This window comes from Molossus molossus, unplaced genomic scaffold, assembly GCF_014108415.1.
Source record: "Molossus molossus isolate mMolMol1 unplaced genomic scaffold, mMolMol1.p scaffold_m16_p_2, whole genome shotgun sequence".
In the NCBI taxonomy this organism is placed as follows: Eukaryota; Metazoa; Chordata; class Mammalia; order Chiroptera; family Molossidae; genus Molossus; species Molossus molossus.
The window spans coordinates 115,058,882-115,072,418 of NW_023425355.1; the positions used below are offsets into that span (position 1 = coordinate 115,058,882).

The window sequence follows — 13,537 nt, forward strand, 5'->3', positions numbered from 1 at the left end:
AGGCCCGGGAGTGGGGCGAAAGAAGGAGGGGCGCCGCCGCCCCAGCCTGGGGGGCTGCGAGAGGGGAGGGAGTCCTAAGCCCGCACCCCGGGGCCCGCGCCGGCTCAGGCGCAGCGGGGCTGGTACTGGCCAGGCGGCCCGCCCCGCGCGCTGTGGCTCCCTGCCAACGCCGCCAAGTCGGCCGCGTCCCCAGGCTGCCTGCAGAGGCGGATTAGGGAAGGAGCGAAGCGAGCCTGTGACTAATCGCGGGGCCTCGGACCGGAGCACCAAGGCCATGTGCGACTGACAGGATCGACACTAGCAGAGGACACGGCGACGCCTCGCTTAATTGCAGGCTTAAAAAATTGCCGCCTGAGCAGCTCCGGTGCGGAGAACCACGGGCGGGCGTGAGCGCTGGGCTGGGGAGCGCGCCAGGGGGGACCAGCGCTCCTGCTCCAGGGAGGGAGGTTTGGCGTCTCCTGGATCCAGGGACCTGGCCCCACCTGTTCCCCGCTCTGCAGGAGTGTGGCTCAGCCAGCCAGTGGAATATGGTCCAGCTCCCAGGCCTAAGATTCTGACCCTTTCCCCGTGGAACCCACGGTTCCTTTTCTCGCCCTAGACCCTAGCAAGGAGGTGGGGGTGAGAGATTCCAACAAACTGAATATAAAAACCACACATATGAACCACTTTCTTCTTTTCCCTCCCCTTCCTTTTCCACCGGCTAATACAAAGCCCCAGTAACCAAGGGGAGGGAGAGGCAAGTCAGGGCTGCCAGGAGCCAGGTCACTGAGTGCCTCCAACTCGGGGCTCACAGACACGCACCCTAGGCTCTTCACCCCTGGACATAGTCCTTCTGGCCCAGACCGCCTTCCTGGAGCGCTGAGGCCTCTCGGGGGAGAAGGGGGAAGCGTCGGTAGGCCTGCTGGCGTGTGTGTGTGTGTGTGTGTGTGTGTGTGTGAGAGAGAGAGAGAGAGAGAGAGAGAGAGAGAGAGAGAGAGAGAGAGAACAGGGGGAGGGGGGAGGCGGGGTGGCGGGGAACCCAGAGAGAAGTTTCCACCACGCTCTGGTCGGCTGCTGCCAAAATCCCCGGGCCCCTCCCCGCCCGCACCGCCTTGCGTTGCCACCACAAGTTTGGTTTAACGAGAGCTTGGGACAAAAGCAAACGTTTTCTATAGACCCCGAAAACAAAGGGGAAAGAGACGCGCGGGGCCGCCTAGGAGCTGCTGCGAGCGTAATGGTGCCGGGCCGACAGCAGAGCATAAGAACTGCAAAAGCCGCGCGGGCGGGAGGAAGTGCGAGGCGGGAGCGCGGGGAGGGCGGGCGGGGGAGGGGCGCTGCGCCATGTTTCCGTGTCACCCGCCGAGTCGCCGGCGCTGGGCTCGGCCGCCGGCTCCTGCCTGCCTCCGTAACAGCAGAAAGCGTGCGATTAGCAGCCAGACAGGCGGGGACTCCGGGCCCGCGGGGCCGCCGCACACGCTGCCCGCGGCCCGGGCCCGCGCCCCCCCCTCGCCCGCGGGGTAATCATCCTCCTCGCTGCCGCGCTGTGTGCACTCTCATTAGAGCAGGGAGGCTTTTCTCTGCGCACTCGCTCGGCTCCCGCTGGCAAAACAACGCCTTCCCCGGCCGGGCCCTGGGCCAGGACTGCTAGGGAGGGCGGGACGGGGAAGGGGGTGGTGAGGCAGAGCCAGCAGCGCAGGTCACGTCGGCCGCCCGGTATCCGCGGGGCAGGGAGATGAGGGTCCATCGGCCCTCCCCACGTTGGGCCGGTACCTAGTACCAGACCCTTCGTGCGGGGCGGGCGGGGGGGGGGGGTGTTGCCGGTGCCGCCGTGACCTACTCTCGTCCTCCTAAGGCTAGAATGGGGGACGAGGGGAAATTAGTTTGTCTGGTTTGGAGAGCGGGGGCGAACACTGGGAAGGCTCCCAGAACAGGTTTTGCCCCATTTGTCTTGTGGACGACCACTTAAGGCAGAAGCCCCATCCCAAGGGAGGCGGCCCTTTGACCCTCAGAACACCCGAGTCCCGGGATTCGGGCTTGATCATACAGAAGGGATGAGAGATGAGGGCCACCAAGGCACGGCTGCGTCTCGCCCCGAGCTTCGGAGCCCCATTTTCTCCTCCGCGATCTCTGCACACAACAGTAGGCAGCCTCTCCCGGCACCACGCGCCCAGCTGCAGGGCCCGGGAGCAGGTGTTCCTGCCCGGCCAGAGTGGTGGCTCCCCGCCCCTCCCGTCCCAGCTGCGGGGCTGGGGGTGGAAGGGGGGCGCTGATGGCGGTGTAGTGGGAAATCTCACTGGAGCGCGAGAAGGGTCCTGTGGACTTAAATGGGGCTACCCCAGGGCGAGGACGGCCGCTGGGGCCAACAGGGATCGAGGATGACGCGCGGCCAGCTCTCGTCTGGAACAGCCTTGGGGGCCAGCGGAGGCCGCTCGGGCGGCGCAAGGGCTTCCGGTCCCGGTGACTGCGGCGGCGGGGCGGCTGGGAAGTTCCCGGGGCGGCCGCGAGGAGCACCCTCCCCCGGCTGCCGCCGCCGCCGCCGCCGCGCAGCTCTCCGAACGGTGCCCTAGGAACCTCTAGGCGTCTGGCAGCGCCGCTCGGGGCTCGCGCGGGGCTGGGGGCTGCGGGGTGGTCCCGGCCCAGCCCCCGGCGGGCAGGGAGAGGCGGGGGCCGGAGACCCCGCGGGAGCTGCGGCGGGCCTCCCTGCCCCCTCCCCTCGCCGCTGATATGGCGGGCACGTGAAGCGCAGCTCGGCGCCTCGGCGCCAGCCAGGGAGCGGCCTGCCCCGCCGGCTCAGCTTACCGGCGGGCCCAGGAACGCGGAACCGAGCCCAGCCGGACCCCGCAGAGCCCGCGCCCCCGCCCCGCTCCCAGCTCGCTGCAGCCCCGCACCCCCCTCCTCGCCCGGCCTTGGGGCCGCGCCAGACGGCTGGCCCGAGGGGAACTCAGGCTGACTAATGGGTCGCTTGTGGGCCTTACGTGAGGCCCGGCTGTCAGCGGATGCCCGCTTACTCGGCGCCTACGCCGCGGTCAGGCTCTTCGGGGAAGGGCGAGAGGAGGGGTTTCCCCGCTCCGCGGTTTCGGCTCCCCGGGGACAATCCGGCCAGCCGCGGCTGGCCCCGGGCTTTAGGTCGTGCAGCCCGGCAGCCCGGCCCCGAAGGGGCAGGCTCAGTGTGCCCCGGCACCAAGGTGCGAACCCAGGAGGAGGGATGAGAAGGTGGGCGCCTCGGAGCTCCGCGCCGGAGGTGGGCGCAGAGGCTTGTCAACTCGGCCTGGGGCGCCCGCCTTGATGTTTGCAGTCTGGGGCCAGCCTCTGGGCTGGGGGGAATTTACAGGCCGCCCTTCGGTCCTGGAGTTCAGTACCGAAACCGCCCTCAACACAAAGCCTTCCGGAAACCCCTTCGTGAGATTTTTGTGTGGAAAAAAGGATTTTTATAAAACTCCCCGAGAGTCCAGTTCGGCTGAGAGTTCGTAGGTTCTGAGGCATGTGATGCCTTCTCTTTCCTTTCCAGGGGACTGTAAAAATCAGCAGTTTCTTATTATTTCGCATTAACAACCACTTCGTGTTGACATAGTTATATGACCCTCCCAAATACAACTATAGTTTCAACACACCAGTGAGATGGTGAAACACAAACACCCCATCAGTAACTAAGAGAAGGAAAACCCGGCTTCGAGCTTGGGGTTGGATGCAGGATAAATCCTCATCATCCCTCGTTTTATTCAGCCTAATTACACTAGTAATCCTGCCCCCCTCCCCCCAAGAAAGCCTGGAACCCTGGAGTTGAGGTGTGACTTTTCCTGGGGAGCCCCACCAATGGGGAAGGGGTTGCTGGCCTAGAAGAGGTGGGTTTTTAAATGTCACTTCCAAATGAAAACGCTTCCCTTTAGCCTTTTTCTATTCTTTCTTTTCTTTCTTTCTTTCTTTTTTTTTTTGATGCAGTTTTCGAAAGGAGCATTTTGGTGAGATAAGGAGTGACCGATCAAAATCGCTGAGGGGAGGTTGTAAGCAGCCGCTTTGCCCCAGCTTAACGTTATCTTATCTTTCACACTTGCATGGCGGAAAAAAAAATTGGCTTATCTTCATCCCCACCCCCTTCTCGCCTTAATTGCTAAAAAACACTGGTGTGTTAAAACCGGGAGGAAGGAGGTCTCCGGATCGTCAGTGGAAAAGGAAGATTCAAAAATGTGGGCGCCTGGGGAAAGCAAGGTTGGCAGGATTTATCCTTTCCCCCAGGCCTTCCTAGTACAATGTATAAGGGCCAGTACGGGCGGAAGGTTTGATGGCCAGATTTGGGGGGGGGGGGGGTAATTCTGAGGATGGCCTTGGGTCGTGTGGCTTCTCTAGGCCTAGCTTTCTCGCGCTGCGTTTCCCAATCTCTCTTCCCCTTCATCTGGCAAAAGCTTGCGTGGGTCTCCGATTGAGGCCTCTCACTCTGCTTTCATCCCGCCCCCCCACCACCACCACTACACGTCCCTCTTTTGGGGAGGGGGATGTAAGGCTGGGACGCATGGCCTGCTGGAAATCATTAAAATATATGCCAGTGTCTGCAAACACACTTTTAAATCATGGCGTTTCCCCTCCACGCTGGTATATTTAAACTCCAGAGCGAGCTGGATCTCCTCCCTCTCAGTCGTTTGTCTGTGTCACCGACAGGCCGCTAATGGCCGGGCTTCCAGGCGCTGTGCATTATGCATTAGCCTCCTCCCTCTGCCGCACACAGAAGGTTCTGTCAGGCCTCGCAACACAAAACACCCTGCGCCCCCCACCCCACCCCCGCAATCGTGGCTGTGGGCTGCGCGGTTGCTAAAGCGCTGGAGACACAGGGATGGGGGGGGGGGGGTGTCATCGGGGCGAAGGCAGAGCAGAGTGAGTCCGGAGGGGGAATGGGATCGTGTAAAAGTACCGCGGATTAGGCGGTTTGGACTCCCCAGCTCTGTGCCAACCCCCAGTTTTGCTCCTGGCTGCGACCTTCCCGAGGCTACCACCCCATGCCACTCACTCCTGCGCCCGACTTGGTGGGGGCCTCAGAGGTATTTTGAGACAGATCAGCACTGTGTTTCCAAGTGCTGGGCCTTACTCTCTTCCTTCCAGATCCCTCCAGTCCCCGGGGTGGTGCGTCTCCGCAGGGGTCCTGCGGGAGTGAAGGAAGGTTTGATCCAAAATGGCTGGAGCAGAAAGCCAGGCGTCCTAGGTCCGCGGACCAATAGTTGGTGGTTCTCCTCTCCCTATCCCTGCGGTTCCTACTCACTACCCCCAGCCGCACTACCCCCAGCCGGGTAAAATAGGAGCTGGAGGCGCCTTGCTAAATAAGTAGCCAGGGCGGGACGTGGTGGCTGGGTTTATCTGCAGGAGCATCCGGCCCAACGCGGAGGATTCGAGGGCTGGTAAACTGGGACCAGGTGGAGTGCAAGACAGGACCTCCCCGAAGCCGTCTGCATTTACGCTTATTCGGCTGACACCCATCTATCTACCCTAGCGGGTCCCCCAGTGTAAATGGCAGTTCACCCACTGTCCCTAGGTTTGGGGATCTCAGAGCCTGACACTAATCCAGCCCAGACCAGAAATTCCAAGAGGCAGTTAGTTGCTTGCTGCTACCGCTTTGGGCTTGTCTTTTGGACCCTCTTATGCGAATGGCCCAGTAACCCTTCAAAGGCTAAGCAGAAAGAGCAGCTATCTTCAGTCTGGCCATCCCTAAGTCTAGCAGTCTCCTGCCATGGAAGGCAGCTACCTTTAATTTCTGTATAACTGAAATTCCTGGAACAGGGGTGCCCTGTGCTTGGGAGGGTGGGCCAGTGGCTCTTTTAAGGGCCCACTGGGTAATCCTTGAGTTCTTTTACAAAGTGACCAGGGTGTTTGTGTGTTTTTTAAAATAGTTGACATTAATAGGCTGGCTCACACCATGTAACGTAAAAATACACTATCAGAAATCACCCAACTCCCATCTATGCCAATAACCAGTGTTACAGACTTGAGAACAGCCTCTGAAGAGAGCCTACAGAGCTTTATTTATTTAGATCCTAAACATGTTACGAACGACCTCCACACACAATGTTGGGATCCCAGGGTCCCCCAAATACCAGGTAAGAACCTTGCCACGGGATGCAGGGCCTTTCCCCTAGGCCTGGGCCATGGTTGAAGGTGTGGAAGAGGCCCTGGCAGACCCCGCACAGTCAGCCTGGCCTGAAAAGGGTGGCCAGGCTCCAGGCCTGCTCCCAGAAGCCCCAACCTCCTTGGCCAGTTGCAGACCCTGGATAGAACCTGTAACAGGAGAATGCCTGGGAGCCTGAGGTCCAGGCATATGTTATAACCAGGAGACTCTTCCTAGGGGACAAGAGGCTGATAGGGGAGGGGTGGCCCTACACAGCTCAATTAGAAGCACCTCTCCTATTTCTCCACCGCCTGCAGGGCCTCCCCTCCCTTGCACTCACTCACTTGCTCTCTCCGCCTACTCTGCTTTCATTGAAATCCTCCCCTTACCCAGAGCCTGGTATAGTAGCCTGACCCCCATGTCAGCTCCTCTGGGGCTCCTGGGAGGGCCCTGGAGGAGGGAGCAGGGCTGAAGGCCCTGGTTGCCCACACACATGCTGCAGGCTCCAGGAGCCCCTTCCTGAGTGGGAACCCAAGATGAGACTGACCTTCTTGAGCTTTCTACTTCTTCTCCCTGGAACAATTCCAACTAACTGTGCCAATAGGTATAGACACCCCCCTCCTGCCTTGGAGCACCTCGGGAAAATCTCACATTTTAATTCTCAGTGAGTCATGAACACCCCCCCACACACACACGCCTCATAGGACTCCCTTAATAAGTTATTTTTAAAATCCCAGAGTTGGAAAATGTGCCCCTTAGAGATGGAAGAGAAACCCTTTAATCCCAGTAGCTCAAACGAGGATATCTTGGAGGTGAGACTCCTTAAAGAAAGGGGGGTATGAAATGCTGCAAATTCCGTCAAAGGCGAGTTTACTGGCCTGTTTGTCTCCAGCATCAAATTTCTCCCACAGTCAGCCCTCTTCGAGGCCCCTTCACATTTACAGCCCTCCCCCCAATTCATTTTAACCCTAGGACTTTTAAAGTTAGACAAACAGGCCCCTTTGTCAGCAGCCCTGGGAGGCCACAAGACTCCAGAGGCAGCAAGCTCCATACCCTCTTTTGGTTCTGGGATTTTCCAAAAATTCTGGATGGTTAGTTGCAATTCTTAACTCCAGGAAAAGCCTGTGCCAGGGGGGAGAGTTGGGGAGGCATGGGAAGGGGAGAGAAGGGGGTTGGGCACGTGGCCAGCGTCTCTGCGGCGGCCTAACCAAGCCGGAAGAGCCTGGCAAGGCTCCCCACTGCCCAGGCCAGGTCTCCCAAGCGGCCCACGGTGGCACAGCGGCCTCCTTGCCTGGAACCACGTTCAGAGAGTTTCCCCACAAGTACCCAACTTCAGCCTTCTCAGTTATTTTAGATTTGTTTTGAATAAAAGGAGTCGCTTCAAAAAGAAATGTTGCTACAACACACAACCAGAGGCCTTTCTCCAGCTGCGTCTGTAACTCGCATGCGTTCAGTCCAATAACTTTTAATGTCTGGCCCTAAAATGTCTTTATAAAAAATAGCTTTACAGCATAATAGTCCAGGTGTCTTTCTGCTTGTTACCGGAGATTAAAAAAATGTGTGGGTTAGCTTTCAGAGACATCCACCTCCAGAAAGACGGGAAGAAAAAGGCGTGCATTCCATCTTGCAGGCGCAGGTCCTGGAAGCGGTGGCGGCCCAGCAGGGCTGGGCACTGCTCGCTCGGGCACTTGCCTGCCTGTCTTTTGCATCACTTGTTATAAGCAGCTCTGAAACATGAAGATTTAATTCTGCCCAAAGTTTCGGGTTTCAAACGGTAGAGATGTTTCACTTCTGCTTTGGAAAGGGCTGTTTTTATAACTGCTGAGAACTAAAACAGAATAAATAAAATCGCACCTAACACCAGTCCCGCAGTCAGTATTAAGTCTAAATTTTAAAAGGGATCTTCTAGCTAGAGCTGATTTTGGCCTTGACCTTGACTTAGTAATCAACTTGAGATGCTTTTGATTATTCTTGGCATGAAGACACTCCAGGATATTTTAAAACTTTCCGTGTGGATTTACAAGCCACCTCCATTTCGGATTGATGTTCTCATCGAGCCTGCACCATCTTGTCCTTAAGCAGAAAGAGACTCCCCACCTCCAGCATAAAAAGACCCTAGCGAGCCGCGGAGTGGGGTCACCTTTTGCGGCGTAGTCCCGGCGGGGCGATCTGGGTGCGGTAAGGCCGGAACACCCCTCCCCCACTCCCATCCCTTTCCGCTAGCTTCACGAACTGGGGCTTCTCGGCTCTCCCCAGAGGCTCTGCGCTCCGGGGAGGCCGGAACCTCGTCTCTCCGCTTCCCCCTCCCGCCTGCCTGCCCCCGCCCTCCCCCCTCCCCCCGCGCCCAGCGCCGCGCCGGGTGCGCTGGAGAAGCTCAATACGTGTCAATTGAATTAACTGCTGCGGGCGCGGACTGTACGATCAGCACAACGTTACCGAGTGGAAATTTATGGGGCGAATGGTGTAAGCCAAAAGTTGCTCTCTGCCAAGGAAAATAAAACGCGGGAGATAATCTCCCGAGGTGAGGGTGAGGGGCTGGGACAGACCCTTCAGCCATCTGAGGTGCAGACTATGAAATGCCCGCGAACTGGGAGACATTCTGGCAGATCTCCGCTCCCCTACCGTCCCCACTGCCCCATCCCCTCCTCCTTGTGCCCTAAGGGCTGCCTCCTCCACCCCCCGCCTCTCCAAACAATTCCCACACAATTTAAACGTCCGGGGAACTCGGGCGCAGAGTTCGGGGCGGAACGGCCACCGGTGCCCGGAGCCTTGTTCTCAGGTAGCTCTTGACAGCAAAATGGGAAAGGGCTCCTCTGGGAGGAAGGGGCACGCCAGGCAGGGGTGGGCGCCGACGGGCCATTCGCCTGGCTCTGCTTGGTCTCAGAGGGGACGGGCGACCGGGAGAGCGCAGCGCTGGTGGCAAGAGGAGGCAGCAGTGGCTGCCGCTGGGGTTTGACAGCTTTGGCTGAGCGGAGTGCGAGGCGCTTTATGGTAATTGCGGTCCTCCACTGGCCTTCTGGGTAGCGAGGGGAGTCTCCGCGCGCGGCTGGGAGAGCCGCCCCTGCCGCCCCCCATCCCCTGGGCTCAGGATCTGGGGGCCGCCGCCGCCGCCGCCTGAGTCGGTCTGGGGCGCGCCCAGACCGGGTGTGTGCAGCCAACTCGGTCCGAGCGGGGGAGGGGAGAGCTTGGGGCGAGGGGGGGCGCCACCCAAGTGGTCCGGGGTTCGGACCCCGAGAGGCGAAACGCGCACGGCGGAGAATCGGTGATGGCTGGGGCAAGTCGGGCAAACCTTTCCTCCGAAAGCCCACCCCCGAGGCGCCGCAGCAGAGGGTGAGCGGAGGCTAGGGGAGCTCAAACTTGCAAGAGCTGGAGGCGGCGGCGGGCGGGCGGCTGTCGCCCGAACGCTGCGCCTGCGGGGGGAGGGGAGGCGGCTGCTGGGAGGAAGGGAGGGAGAAAGGGCGGGTGGAGGGAGGGGGAGGAGGAAGAGGAGGGAACCGGGGAGGGGGGACGCGTTGGGATCGCGGCGTGCGGCGGCAGACGGAGCCCGGGCTCCCAGCGGCAAGGTGAGGCTGAGCTACGCTCCTCGCTGAACGCCGGCGGAGCTCGGCGGCTGTGGGGGAGACGCGCCGGAGCCCAGACCGCGACCGAGAGCGGGAGCGAAGCGAGCGGCGGCGGCGGAGGGGGAGCCCGCGAGCCGCCAGGCGGGGAGCCCAAGCCGCGCTGTCGCCGCGCAGGGACGACTTGGCCAACACACACACACGCACACACGCACACACACACACACACACACCCAGCCCGAGCGGGCGCTCGCGGCGATCCGTCAACATGGCGCTGGGGCTCCTGCCCGAGCGCGGGCGGCAGCAGTGGCGGCGCGGGAGCTGCTGAGCCCCACCGAGCCCGGCCCAGTCGCGGGAGCCCGGAGGACCGCTCGGGGCTGTCGCCACCTGCCTGGAGGCTTTGAGCCCGCCCTGCCCCGCCCCCACCCGGTCCAGAGCCCACCCCTCAGCGGGGCCGACCCCGAGGGCAGCCGGCTGGCAGCAGACGGCGAGGAAGGCGAGCGAGCGCGGTGCGGCGAGCGGGTTGCGGGTTGCCGGGGACGGCAAACTTTGCTGCTTGCCGCGCTTCCCCGGCCCGGCTTCATCTCAGATCGCCACCGTTGCCACCCCACTTTCCTCCTACCCCGCACACCTCTCCACACCCAGCCGCCCCTGGCTCTTCGTCGCCTGGACTCTGCTGGGGGGGAGGGGGAACTTCAAAGCTCCGGATCGCAGGCTCCCTGCTTACTCCCCGGCCGGGGATTTCAGGTCAGTGCTCGAAACACCTTTCCCCGGGGAGGCCGCACGGGCGGGCAGGCGGGCGCGCCGCAGGCTGCAGTCGGCCCCCTCCCTGGGGCCCCCGCCTGCTTCGGGCTGCTCCTCTGACTCTTGTGTACCCCGCGAAGCTTTCGCCTCGCGCTTCCCTTGGCTGTGATCGCTTTCGTTTTTATTTCTTAGCTCTAAGTTATTAAAAATGCAGCCAACCTAAGCAGCCCGGCGCCGCGGGGGTCCCACCGCCTCCCGGAAGGCCAGGAGGAGATCGGGAGTTCGCCGAGTGGAAGTTTGCAGCCTGTGTGTCTGCGTGCGCGGGAGCGCGGTCGCAGCTGAGCGCCGCGAGTCGTGCGCGGGAGGGGGGGGCTGGGCTGGAAGCTGGGAAGCTCGGCTCGGTGTTAGCTCGCGAGCAGGAAGGGGAGGGCGGCGGGTTCCCGTCTGCTTTCTTTTTCGACTCGGGAAAGAACTGTAAAAAACCCCAGCCGCCGCCGCCTCGTCTCGCCTCTCCGGGGGCCGCTCGTTTCTCCTAGTGGAACTTGGCGTGTGCTTGCGCCAGGGTGTGTGGCAGGCGCCCCGGCCGAGCCGAGCTCGACCTGCTGCCGCCGCCGCGGCCGCCGCCGCGCAACTCGGGAGGGGAGTCCCGGGTTTTTTCTTGGCTTGCCCCAAAGCTCGAATCACGTGGATTAAAAAAACAAAACAAAACAAAACTACTAGGAAATCGACTGGAGCGAGGGGTTCCGACTGAGCCAGTCCGTCAGGTCAGACGCTTTTGTTTTGTAAATGTTCTTGTAAAATTGCGATCCGCGACCCCCTCTCATCCCCACCCTGCTCCGGATGCTGTTGGGTCTGTTTTTTAAGTTCTGAGCCCCTAGAGGTGGGGGTAGAATGTGCGGGGGCGGCAGTGGGAAGGGAGGGCGGGGGTGGTAAGACCTGGGCTCTCCGCTGGGCAGTGGGGAGTCTCTTGGGAAGCCCTGTTGGGCGTGTGCAAGTCTGCGGCCGGAGGAAGTTGGTCCCACTCCGAGGGTGTGCGGTGTTGAGGTGGAAGGTGAAGAGGAACTTGCGCACCCAGGCGGGATCCTCAGCTGCGGCGGGGAGGGCCAGGCGCCGCCGCGCTGCGGGGCCCGTGCTTGGAGCTGGTGGGGGTCGGCGCTGCAGAGCCTCCGCCAACTCCGGGGCTCCGGGAGGCGGCGGCGACGTGCGCCTGCTGTTTACGAAGCAAGCCCTGAGGCTCTGTGTGCGGAGTGGGGCGACTCGAGGTACGCGTGGTCCCCCCTGGGCTTCCCGTTGCTCGCCCTCTCGAGTGGGTATGTCCCCTGGTTCCCGAGACGGCGGAGTCTGGCCGCGTGTAGGCCGAAGCCGGGCGAGGCTTAATTTTCTGTTAATGAATCTTTTCCAGAAAGTCCAAGATCTCCAGCTAGAGGCTAGAGACTGTGAGTGCCCGCGCGCGAGGGCGCGCACCGCCGGCGTCTGAAGGGTGGGGGTTGGGGGGGATGGAAGAGCGAAGGCGGCGGCGGGGGGGGGGGGGCGCGTATGTGTATTTAAAAACAAACCTTAAAAAGAAACCAGCGCGCTTCAAATAGGTATTCGCACAGCTCCGCTGTGTCTAGACTAGACAGCTCAGGGTTTTAGCTTTTCTTTCTTTCTTTTCCTTTTTTTCTTTGACAGAAGGCTAGGGGAGAGGTAATGGTATTATGTTCTAGGACTAGCCTTTTGGAGAAAGAGCCTTAAAATGGCCTGGGAGTAAAAAATGGAGAGGAAATGGCCCACCCCAGAAGGTGGTGGGTGGTGAACCCAGACAGACTTGGGTATTTCTAGCCATCTGACACTTCCTGTGGCACTGGAAACGGACACCGCGGGTCGAAATCAATCCTTACGAGGTGTTGGATTCGGTTTTGCCAACAGAATTGCTTGTGTGGAAGACGTTTTAATTGTCGGCCTCGGAGACTCCTGTACGTGGACACTTGGAGAATACGTTCGCTTCTCGACCCTTCCCACTCCAGCCCCCGACCTGTTATCTGGTCTGGGCTTTGCACTGTTTATTTTGGGCATGCTTTCACCGCGTGGAGGAAGTAGGGGAGATGTTGGTTAGTATGCCGTCCAGGTTTAATCCGAGACTGGCCTTCGGTGTGCGAGTATACGCCACTGCTAACCTGGATCGCCTGGGGTAGTTAGGGGAATGCGCGGGTTTCGGGCGCCCGGCAGGCGGATTGGGGCTGGGGCTCGGACAGCCCCAGCGCTGTCCTTTGAGGCGCTGTCACCAGTAGGTGACTGAGAGTTAATTAGGAAGTGTTCTCCGGATCAATGGGCCGCACAGCTCATTAGCGATTCTCTCCAGCCCTTTGCAGGGCCGGCCGGCCGGTCTCTGCCTCCCACACAGGCCGTGCCCCGCGGCCCGGGCTGTGGAGAGCGCCGCTGGGAAGTGGGGAGGGCCGGGGATCGAGGGGCGGCGAGGAGGCGAGTATAACTTCGCCGGGCGGCGTGTTGCGTGTGGCGCCGCGAGGCCAGCGCAGCCCGCTCTTTCTTCCTGCCCTCGGTCGCCTCGACTGTGTCTTTAACTCGCTCCCGCTCGCGTCGCTGCCTAGCTGCTCCTCCCCGCCTCCCTCGCCTATCTCTTGTTCTCTAAGCACGACGCCTGTGCTCCCCGCCCAGTTTGGGATTAGACAAGATAAAAATAGGACTGCCCAGCGCGCAGAGCTGTGACTGTGCCCCGGCAGCCGGGCTGGCGGGAGCTCGAGGGGCCGGGGCCGGGGAGGACCCGCGGTGCGCTCGGGGCGGCCCGCGCCGGTAGGCTTTCCCCTCCACCCCGCAGTCGCCGTCACGCTCCCCGGGTTCTGTCCGTCGGGAACCGTGCGGGCAGGGGGACCTGGACAGGGTCTCCGCGCTCTCGCGGGTGTTGTTGGTGTGCCTGTGATAGATCGGTCTAGACAGGCATGCAGGCTCCCTCCCGGCAGAAGGACGGGAAGGGGGGGGCGGGCCGCGGAGGCGGCGGCAGACTCCCGTGAGCAGCGAGTGAGCGAGCCAGCCTTCGGGCCCAGCGAGCTGGGTGGAGGAAAGGCTGCGAGGGTTTCTCTTAACCCTTTAAAGGGGATTGGGAGAGTGTAAGGGGGGGTGGGCTAGAAGCCTAGCAGAAATTCCTGGAGACAGAGTAGCCCCCGCGGGGAGG

The 13,537-nt window shown here is 61.3% G+C and overlaps 1 protein-coding gene across 6 annotated transcripts in view; it reads left to right on the top strand.

The window, feature by feature from the left end:
• Positions 1-9,363: 9,363 nt before the first annotated feature.
• The window catches only part of BCOR (BCL6 corepressor), a 44,833-nt gene continuing 40,659 nt past the window's right edge, over positions 9,364-13,537 (top strand). For 4 of the 6 annotated variants that reach the window (XM_036270461.1, XM_036270465.1, XM_036270464.1 and 1 more), the window contains exon 1: positions 10,150-10,371. The gene's annotated coding sequence lies outside the window, so the exon portion shown is untranslated. Of the gene's footprint in view, positions 9,398-9,570; positions 9,631-10,149; positions 10,372-13,537 lie in introns of those variants that run through there. The other 2 variants (XM_036270463.1, XM_036270462.1) reach the window with 2 other exon arrangements.